This window comes from Phaethon aethereus (genome assembly GCF_964289735.1).
Source record: "Phaethon aethereus genome assembly, contig: HAP1_SCAFFOLD_218, whole genome shotgun sequence".
Taxonomy (NCBI): Eukaryota; Metazoa; Chordata; class Aves; order Phaethontiformes; family Phaethontidae; genus Phaethon; species Phaethon aethereus.
The window spans coordinates 185,845-196,453 of record NW_028114022.1 but is presented as its reverse complement, the minus strand read 5'-3'; the positions used below and the strand labels follow the sequence as shown (position 1 = coordinate 196,453).

General features: G+C 56.4%; 1 pseudogene across 1 annotated transcript; it reads left to right on the top strand.

Moving 5' to 3' along the window:
• Positions 1–3,304: 3,304 nt before the first annotated feature.
• On the top strand, positions 3,305–4,548 carry LOC309416364 (olfactory receptor 14I1-like; annotated as a pseudogene). The gene has a single exon. The product of its transcript is annotated as an olfactory receptor 14I1-like (transcript).
• The last annotated feature ends 6,061 nt before the right edge of the window (positions 4,549–10,609 follow it).

Genomic DNA, 10,609 nt, shown 5'->3' with positions numbered 1-10,609 from the left:
GAAGACCATTGTACATCAAGCAGTTCGTGCTGGGGTCACAGTCCTCAGGTCTGTGCTTCGGTGGCAGGACAGCCTCAGCACCTCGCTGGCACACAAGAGCCTGCGGTGTCCTGGTTTCAGCCAGGATAGAGCTGGTTTTCTTCACAGAAGCTAGAGTGAGACTGTGTTTTGGATTTGGGATGAGGAACTGTTGATAATGTGCTGATGTTTTGGGTTGTTGCTGAGCCGTCAAGGACAGTCCAGCTTCTCGTGCTGGGCTGCCAGTGAGCAGGCTGGGGGTGCACGGGGAGCTGGGAGGGGACACAGCCGGGACAACCCACCCAGGCTGGCCAAAGAGATATTCCCTACCATCCGACGTCATGCCCAGTACATAAACTGGAGTTGGCCGGGGGGCGGAAATCGCTGCTCGGGGACGGGCTGTCGATCACGGGGTGGTGAGCAATTGCTGTATTGGGCATCACTTGTTCTTGTACATTCCTGTGTTGGTATTATCATTGTTGTTTCCTTCTTTCTTTCTGTCCTATTAAACCGTGTTTATCTCAACCCACGAGGTTTTTTTCCCAATTCTCTCCCCCGTCCCACTGTGGAAGGGGGAGTGAGCGAGCGGCTGCGTGGTGCTTAGTTGCCGTCTGGGGCTAAACCACGACATGAGGCAATAAAAATGCGCCATTACATCTGAAATTTGGCTTTTCCATCTGCAAAGGGCTTCCCTCTCTGCAGTGCTGTGTAATTACATATTCATATATGTATATTCTTATGAATTGACTAATGTCTTTTTCTGCGTTTATGTTGTTTTCAGAATACACAGAGGCTAATGCCCTGATTCCTAAGAACTCATCGGTACTTGTGAGAAGAATCCCTGTCGGAGGAGTTAAAGCAAAACTCTGTAGGTATCCATAAAGCGCTGTGTTCTGTGTTCGTGGTTTCCGTGTGTTACCTTTTCTGGTTGATATTCGTTTCCAGAGGCACTCAGATTGTATCTTTCTTGTTCAAGCTGCTGTTAGTTTTTGTTGTAAAGGCTTGGGGAGGAGTGGCTGGAGAGCTGCGTGGCAGGAAAGGACCTGGGGGTGCTGGTTGACAGCCGGCTGAACATGAGCCAGCAGTGTGCCCGGGTGGCTGAGAAGTCCAACAGCGTCCTGGCCTGTATCAGCAATGGTGTGGCCAGCAGGAGCTGGGCAGGGATCGTGCCCCCGTACTCAGCACTGGTGAGGCCAGTACCTTAAGGACACACCTTACCCTGACAGCACGAGGGCCTCATGGCCTCCTTGTCTCCAGCCGAGAGCCTGGAGGTGCTGTCCCGTTGTCTTGAACTTGGCATGGCACGGCCCCAGATCACACAGCCCCAGGAAAAGCCCTGAGCAATGCGTAAGGGACAGGATCTCCCCTCCCAGGGTCGGGGTCAGGGCTTGGCCCTTTGGCCTGACAGAACACGCGCAGGTTTACTCGGCATCAGAGCCACCTTTACCGTGTTTTTCTCGACCTGTCATCACTGCCTGCAGCTTTCTGCCCTAACCAGCCCCTGGGGACGCTTTCTCAGCAGTGTCCCTCAGTGGGACCCGTGAGTGCTCCAAGGAGCTTTGGACGTTGCATCTGCCTTTGCCTTCTCGAGAGGTTCTTCAGCTTCCTCTCAGGGCCTGAGGTGGATGGAGTCGGCACCCACCCCACCAGAGGGGTCATTAAAGTGCCTCGGGCTGGTCCTCTGCGGCGGAGCTGGGCCGGGCTCCTGGGACGGAAGGAGCTCACGGCAAGCGGGCAGCGCGGCCGAGAGCCAGCTCTGCCCAGGAGCGGGGCTGGGGGCACTGCCTGCAGCACCGAGAGGAGACCTGCGAGGCTGGGAGAGCATAAAGGCAGTTGGGAGGGGGGGGATGCCGAGAGCTTCCCGCGGCAGAGATCTGCACAGCCCCGACTGTGGTAAGTCTCTGGCCGCAGGGCAATGCCGCTGCCTCTCCTGGAGGCACCTCCTAGAACCGGCACATCCGATGGCTCCTGGGAGCTGCCGGGAGGAGTCCCTCGGCTTCTGCAGCGCAGAGGAGGAGGGCGTGCTGCGGAGCAGGGCTTCCCTGCTGCACCATCGGAGGGACAGGCACGACGGCTGCCTTCTGGGCATGGCTGGGAAGGTGTGCGTCTGGCTGTGCAGCCAGGGGTGCCCAGGGCTGTCCTTCCGAGCAGGGTCCCTGCACCCCAGGGGCTGTGTGCCGGGACAGGGACTCTGCCGCCTGCCGGGGTCAGCTCTCAGCCTGCCCGGGGAGCTCCCCAGGGCACTGCCGGGAGAAGCTCCGCATGGCAGGAGCAACCCCCGGCAGGGCAGGGCAGGGCAGGGCCCTGCTGCTGGGAGGTGTCTGCAGGGCAGAGCTGAGCACACAGCGCTGGGACGGGCTCTGTGAGCACTGGCAGGGAGGGGACACCTGGGGACAGAGCAAGAGCTGCGGGCAGGGACAGCCCCAGGCAGCAGAGACAGGGGCCGGGGCCGGGGGGAACTGCAGACAAGCGCTGCGGGAGGCTGCGCTCAGGCAGCTCTCTCCGGGCCGTCCCTGCCGATGTCTTCTGGGCGCTGCCTGCTGGGCAAGGAGCTGACGCTCTCGCTAGAACATCTCCTCTGCGGGAGCCCCGACTGTCTGCTTGGCCCGTCCTGCTGGGCTGGCGAGCTGCCCCAGAAAGGCGCAGCTCTGCCGCGGGCCCCCGGGGTGCTGAGCCTTGCCCTGGGGGTCGGCACTCCCCTCTCAGAGGCCTTTGCTTCTCTCTGCGAGGGGCTGCGTCCTGCTCTCTGCATCGCGACTGCGCCTCTGGGCTGGGACGCAGCACGGCTGGCAGGTCTGCCCTTGGCAACCGCGTTCCCCTGCTCTCATCAGAGCACAGATACTGGTGGTTCTTTAAAGGGTAGTTTGTGTGTGAGGTCATCTTCAAGGCAGCACAAGCGAAAGCACAGGGCAGGTGGGAAACAGAGAGAGGGACCCGGCAGCTCTCCTGACTCGGCACCGAGCTCCAGAGAGCTGAGCCCTTTGGCCTCGTTCGTCTCAAGACTCGGCGCTTTGTCAGTCACAAAAACGAGTGTTTCTACCCCCAGAAAGAACACTCACCAGACGTGATGATGGAAAATAAAAACCAGAAACAAAATCATTATAGGGACATGCCAAGCCTCTCTTCTGCAGCCCCCGCTCTTCCGAGCCATGAGTGCAGAGACTGAATTCTCCGTTGAAGGTGGATTGCCTCTGACATCCCCGGTGAACACGGGAGCTGTCACAATCCAGCTCCGGGCACCCGCTGCAGCAGAGCAAAGCTGACTCCTTGGCAGCACACGGGCAGAGCTGCTGCTCCTCACAGCACACTCAGCCAGCACAGCGCAGGGAAAGGAAATGCATTTCAGCTGGGGGTGTTGCTATGGCAAATGGAGGGGCTTTGCTCAGAGGAGTCTCTCCTAATGCTACCCTCTCCCTTCCTTGTTTGAACAGTGCCGCCGTGCCAAGAAACAGCCAATGTCCAACGGCAGCTCCATCACCCGGTTCCTCCTCCTGGCGCTCGCAGGCAGGCGGGAGCTGCAGCTCTTGCACTTCGGGCTCTTCCTGGGCATCTACCTGGCTGCCCTCCTGGGCAACGGCCTCGTCATCACCGCCATAGCCTGCGACCACCGCCTCCACACCCCCATGTACTTCTTCCTCCTCGGCCTCTCCCTCCTCGACCTGGGCTGCATCTCCACCACTGTCCCCAAAGCCATGGCCAGCTCCCTCTGGGACACCAGGGACATCTCCTACTCCGCGTGTGCCGCACAGCTCTTTCTTTTCTCTTCATTTCAGCAGAGTGTTGTCTTACCGTCCTGGCCTACGACCGCTACGTTGCCATCTGCAAGCCCCTGCACTACGGGACCCTCCTGGGCAGCAGAGCTTGTGCCCACGTGGCAGCAGCTGCCTGGGGCGGTGGGTTTCTCCATGCTCTGCTGCACACGGTGAATACATTTTCACTGCCACGCTGCCAGGGCAATGCTGTGGACCAGTTCTTCTGTGAAATCCCCCAGATCCTCGAGCTCTCCTGCTCACACTCCTGCCTCAGGGAACTTGGGCTTCTTGTATTAAGTGCTTTCTTGGTTTTGGGCTCTTTTGCGTTCATTGTGGTGTCCTACGTGCAGATCTTCAGGGCGGTGCTGAGGATCCCCTCTGAGCAGGGACGCCACAAAGCCTTTTCCACGTGCCTCCCTCACCTGGCCGTCATCTCCCTGTTTCTTGTCACTGGCATATTTGCCTACTCGAAGCCCCCCTCCATCTCCTCCCCATCCCTGGACCTGGTGGTGGCAGTTCTGCACGCAGTGGTGCCTCCAGCAGTGAACCCCCTCATCTACAGCATGAGGAACAAGGAAATCAAGGATGACCTGTGGAAAATACTTGTATGTGGTCTACTTTTGATTAAGGTGCCCATTAGGCCATAAGCGCTCCCAGTGTACTTTAGGAAAACCCAGGACTAACTTTTCTTCATTTCTGTATTTATTTTCCCTTTGCATTGTTTTGGGGGTTGGTTTTGCATTTTGCTTTTTGTTTTGTACCTTTGTTATTCTTAATCTTGGCCTCCTAACATATTTTCTCTTGTTCCAAGGACTTCAGGTACATATGGCTCCTGGATCCAGGCTCCCTGTTGAGAAAAACCCAGTAAAGGAGCCAGCCAAAAATTCTTTGTCTCAGCTCCCATCTCTTCCCCTCTCCTGTGGAGCCGGGGCAGCAGCCCCAGCGTGCAGGAGGGGTTCAGGAGGCCAATGCCCAGCTGCCCCATGCAGGATCAGCCCTTGTCGCCCTTGGGGCTGCCCCTTGCTGCCGCCCTGGGCGCTCCCTCTCTGCCGCCTGCCAGTCGGGGCTGCTGCTTCCCTGGAGCCCTGGCCCAGGACAAGCCCTGCCCTGGCCCTTGTGCCCTTGGAGACACCCCCGTGTCCTGCCCAGCCCTGTGCTTGGCTACTGAGCAGTCGGGGGAGACAGGAAGGGGCTGAGCAGCAGTGATCCCCGTCGCGCTGGCTCTGCTCCCCACCCTGACCAGCACGGCCGGGGCAAGGTTAGCCCATGGCCCCGGGGCACCACAGCCCCCTCCCTCTGCAGAGCAGCATCGCCAGCTCAGGGCCCTGCGGGGAGCACGTGGGGGGAAGCAGGAGCAGCCGGCCAGGCCAGCCTGGACACGCTCACCTGGGGAACCTGCGATGTCCCTGGAGAAGAGCGAGGGAGCATTCCTGTGCCTGCAGGGAGGAATCCATGAGCCAGAGAAACCCCCTTCTGCAGGCCCCGGCTCGGGGCAGGCTGCTCTGCTGCTGGACCCAGACTCGTGCTGGCCTGGGGAGAGGGGCTGGCCCCGAGGGGGCACAGGCAGTCTGTGGTGGGCACCTCCTGGAGCTGATACCCGGGGTCTTGCAGTTGCACTGACCTCCATTTCCTCCGGCCAGGCTGAGCCTCCAGCCCAGGGCTGGTGGGGAGGCCGAGAGCCCTCCCTGCCCCCCAGCAGCTGCTGTCCCTTCCGAGGGGCTGGGGCTGTGGGGTGAGCGCCCAGAGCTCTGCAGCACCCTGCGGTGGGCACTGCCGTGGGGCCAGCCCAGGCTGGGCTGCTCTCCTGGGCTGGGCTGGAGAGAGAGCAGGGGCTGCGGGGAGAGCTGGGGAGGGGCTGGGCTGAGCTGGGAAGTGCCGGGAGAGGACACTACCAGTGCCGGCTGAGCTGTGTCACCGTGCAGGGCGAGGACACGCTGCAGTGGGTGTGAGGTGCCGAGCCAAGACGTGCAGGTGCAGGAGAGAGGAGGCCGGTCTGTGCCCTTGGTGCCAGGGACAGACCGGGAAGGTGCCCCCGGGCATTTGTCTCTCACGTCGCCGTTTCCGGCACGGGCCGCTCACCCCAGTTCACGGCTGAGGTTTGCTCTCTGGCCATCTCCTTCCTCCTGCTGCGCTTGGTGCCTGTGTCAGGTGAGCAGCCAGCCCTGCCCGGCCTCTCGTCTTGCCCAGACCTTGGCAGACCCCAGAGCAGGGCTGTCGGCAGACCCCTGCACGGGTCACGGCTGGGGCTCGCCTGGGGCCTCGTCACGGCTTACAGCTTCCTCAAAGGGGCAGGGGAGGGGGACGTGCTGATCTCCCCTCGCTGCTGAGCTCATTAGCTCCTTTGGCATGGTTTTGAAGCAAGAAAGCTCATTTGTCCCATTTTACGGACAAGGCAGTGGACCAGAGGAGGGCAAATCCTTCTGTCTCCAGTCCCTCCGTGAGCTTGGGGTAAGGGCTCCAAGGCAATACCTGTATCGGGCTATGGAGCAAATCAATCTCAGCTCCACCCACCTTAACTTCCAGATCCCAGGACAGCACGGCAACCCTCCCACGCCACTGGTGGAACGCAATAACCTTCAAATTTGTTTATGCTTTCAGGCCACACAGGCCTGCATGGCTGGTGTCATGGATGAAATCACTTGGCAGTGATGGGTTCTGCACCTCGAGTTTTGAGATAACACAGCGTAATAGCAAACTCCAGAGGCTGAGTAGCTGCGTACTCTGGGTACAGGTTTATATTTTCTAGACCAATAAATAATGCGTACTGTGCTCTCCCAGGCCCTCTGAGTCAAGACACAATCCCACAGTTTATACGTACCTCTGAGTTCAACGTCCACTGGTGCTCCCTTGGCCTTCCTCCGCAGCACTGGTGTATATGTTGATGTTCGCTTGGGTGTTTCAAAACAACAGCACCCTCACTTCTGCCTGCCCTGTGGATGGACTTTAAGACTTCTCTTAAGAGATTATTGCTGTGCACTTTTCTGTATATCCACCCAGAGAAAGAAAAAGGAATCCAGCCTTAAGCAAGCTGCAGTCTAACTGGGATAAAATAAAGGACCTGGAAAAGTCACACTCGTACCTGCTGTGCAGGCAGGAAGGAAAATGCAGCATTTAAGACTGAGCCCACCCAACTATTCAGGGCCTTCATTTCCATTAACAGAAGTCAGCGTTATCTTCCTTTGATTTCTTGTGGTTATCATAGGGCGAAGTGCACAGAGAGAAACAGTGGCTGAACAGAGGCTGAAGCCAGACTTGCTTTCCCCCAGCTGTCTCGAAGGGCAGCGTCTTCTCCTTCAGGATGCATAGTGGAGGGGGTGAGCGTTTTGCACAAGGCATTCAGGCTTACAGAGAGATACTATCCTCTTCTTGCCCAACCTGTTACAACCTGTGTTCGACAGATGCCGCGGCTGTATGGCTCCTCAGCGTTTCTTTTTACAAAGCTGAGAACTTGTAGCATGGGGCTAGAATTCCTTATTTCCAGGGAAAGAGAATTATTTTGGTCCGAGAAATTCCACAAAGGCATAAACCAGGAGAACCAAATCCCTCCATGCCCTTTAAGTGATACATCTTCCTCTTGAAGAAGAAGATAATGACTCCTTTAACAGATGCAACAAGCAGTCTCAGAAGAGTCTGATTGACCGGGTATTGGCTGTGGGTGTCTGAGGTCTACACAGAATCACAGAATCATTAAGGTTGGAAAAGACCTTCAAGATCATCAAATCCAACCATCAACGTAACACCACCATGCCCACTAAAGCCACGTCCACACGTTTTTCGAACACTTCCAGCGATGGTGACTCCACCATCTCCCTGGGCAGCCTGTTCCAATGCTTGACCACTCTCTCCATAAAGAAATTTGTCATAAGATCTAGTGTAAACCTCCTCTGGCGCAACTTGAGGCCGTTTCTTCTCATCTTATCACTGGTTACTTGGGAGACCAACACCCACCTCTCCACAACGCCCTTTCAGGTAGTTGTGGAGAATGATAAGGTCTCCCTTATCAGCCTCCTCTTCTCCAGACTGAACACCACCAGGTCTAGTGAGGATGAAGAGCAGACAGAGGTAGCAGAAGGAAATATGGGAGAGTTACAACTTCCTGGGCCCTGGTAATGACACATCACCTTGTTCTTCTGGAGCAGGCAATCGTTCCCAAAGAGTGAAGGAGAGGCTCTGATAATGCTGCCCGTGATGGAATAGCTGGAACCTGAAGCCAATGGGAGGACACAAGAAACCTGGAGAAGCAGTGGTACCAGTGATATTTGAGTGAAACAGCAAATCCTATTAATTCAATACATCTCAGACCTTGCAGCAAAAGAGTAGAAAGCTAAAAAAGGCCTATTTCCCCTTGCGAAAAAGAACTTCTAAGAAAACAAGCAAAAAGGGAACGGTCTGATTCCTGATGAAGCTATGTTCTCTTTGTTCGGCCTCATCTCCAGCCTCCTCACGTGGCATTTTGCGTACAGCCCCGTCGGACCATTGGCAGGAGGCGCATGGGGCCAACAGGAAAAGGTCAGGTAATGGGGTATCTGTCGCAGCAAGCAGTCAGGGAAAGACAGTCAGCCTGGACGCACACCTGAACGCCTCCAAAGGAGCACCGAACACTTTCGGAAAGCAGGCTCACGATGACCTCCTTCCTGTCCCCTATTGAGAGGTGTTACCCTCTCAAAACCCAAATGGAAGATGATGTGTTTCCATGTGTGCAGCCAAAGGAGATTTCCTTCAGGGACATTCTGTGAAGCAGAGGTGAAGGGACAGGGAACGGGACAGTCTGCGTGGCAGTTCCGTTTAGGGGGGCTGGGAGGGAGGAAAAAGAGTGCAAGTAAGTGCAGGCGGTGCTCAGCTTGCACGGCCAGATCCCGCCCAGGCCCAGGCAAAGGCAAAGAGCAGTAACTGAGCAACACGGGGAGCCGCAAACGGGGAAGCTGCTGTGGCCCTTTGCACCGGGCAAGGTGCAGAGCTGCAGCGACCGAACTACTGAAGTTCAATTCGCTGCATTAGCAGAACTGCTGAAGTTCAATTAACATAAGCTCCCCCGAGGCACCTCAAGGCACACAAGGAGGTAGAAAACCCCCGAAGGCTGGTGTTGCGGGAGTTATTACACAGCATGCGAAGCGCGGGGCTGCCTTGGGAGGGGCAGGTTTCCTGTCCGTGGCTGTGGCCCAAGGATCTGCTGGTGCGGAGAGGACATGTTTGTTCTGTCAGCTGGAGAGTTCTCCAAGTGGCAGCAGCTGCCAGAAGTGGAGAGAGCACCAGGGGACTTGCGGACGGTCCGACATTTCCTGCAGCAGTCCTCTGCAAACGATGGCCTCCTCGGACTGCCCGAATTCCCGAGGGGAGAGCCACCGTGCAGCTGGGATCACAGGGCACTTTGGAGGCAGCAGAGAGCGTGAAGGACAGCAAGAAGCAGCTGGTGCTGGCAGGAAGTGCTGTTACTAGACCTGGGTAACTGGCCTTGTGAAATTAAAGTGCAACCTGCGGCTGGGCACAGCGGCAGCAGGCATCATGCGACATCCAGATGGGAGGCCGCGGGGTCAGAGATTGTTCTTTGGGTCCGTCTTCATTCCACGGATGCAGGTAAATGGAAGAGCCAAGTTTGGGCTGTCAGGCAGGTGGCTGAGGATCAAGACCTTGCACTGCTTGGAACACTGTCAATTCCACACGTGAAGCCAGGGATACACGGAAATCCAGAGCCTCAGTGCCTGAAGGAGACGTGGAGAGGACGGACTTGGGTACGGGCAGCACCAGGAAGCCTTGTGGGACAAGAGGAGCTTGAACAAGAAGAGAAGGCTGCACACTGATCATCAGGAAGTGAGGCTTCTGGCACTGAAAGTTAAAAGGCTCCTGCAGGAACATGTAAAGTGGAAGCCGGGGGAAAGGCCACAGGTGCAGAAGAGCACCCAGTTCCGGCTGGTGTGGTCTAGGCAGTGGCTGCAGTTGGGGTTCAATGCACCCTGGGAAGGAGCAGCAGGGAAAGAAAAGGAACAATTGCAATAAATAAGCAAAGCAAATAAGACTGCTCGTGTCAGTTGACGGGCACAGGCAAAACTGATTGCTGGAGTAAGGACAAAACGTACAGGTGCTGGTATGCCCGTGCATGAAGCTTGAAAAAGAAGGTGGGGGGGCTGAAATGGTTGCCTTCAAGGACCACCCTGATACCATGGGCATCCCTGAGAGGTGGGATGTGGAGGATCAATGGGATTCAGTGTCACCTGGCTGCCAGTTTCATGGCAGTGATGCAATAAGTTGTTCAGGGGGCAGAACAGCACCCTGCGAGAAAGACTCTGAAAGCAGCAACAGCATAAAAGCATTATAGGAAAGAAAAGCATCACAGGACATGTGGGTGGAAATCACAGACTGGCCACAAAAACACTTTTTTCGGTTGTACCACTGGCCTCCTTGATGAGGAAGGACAGAGGAATCAAGAAGTGGTAAGTAGGATTGGAGAAGCTGCGAATTTTGGACACGTAGTAATCAGGGGATACCTACTACTGGGTCAACGACTTCTCAAGAACGAAGCGCAGAGAGAAAAATCTTTGGGTGCAGTAAATGACTGCTTCCCAAGACAACTAGCCTGAGAGCCCACAGAAGAAGAGGCCCTACAGCATTTGTTCAGGAGTGGTGAATTACATGTGTGTACAGTGGAGAGGATTTACTGCAAGGGCTGCTCTCTGACTGGGACAAGGGCACAGTTTGGTTCAAGGGCATAGCAGGCAGGATAAGGCAAATAAAAGCCCCATTCAGGTATTTTGGTATTCCGGTTCAGGAAAGGGAGGAGAAAAGGGAGGAGATCCTACTGGGTGCTAATGAAAGGCATTTAAAGGACAATGCGGTCATCAGGC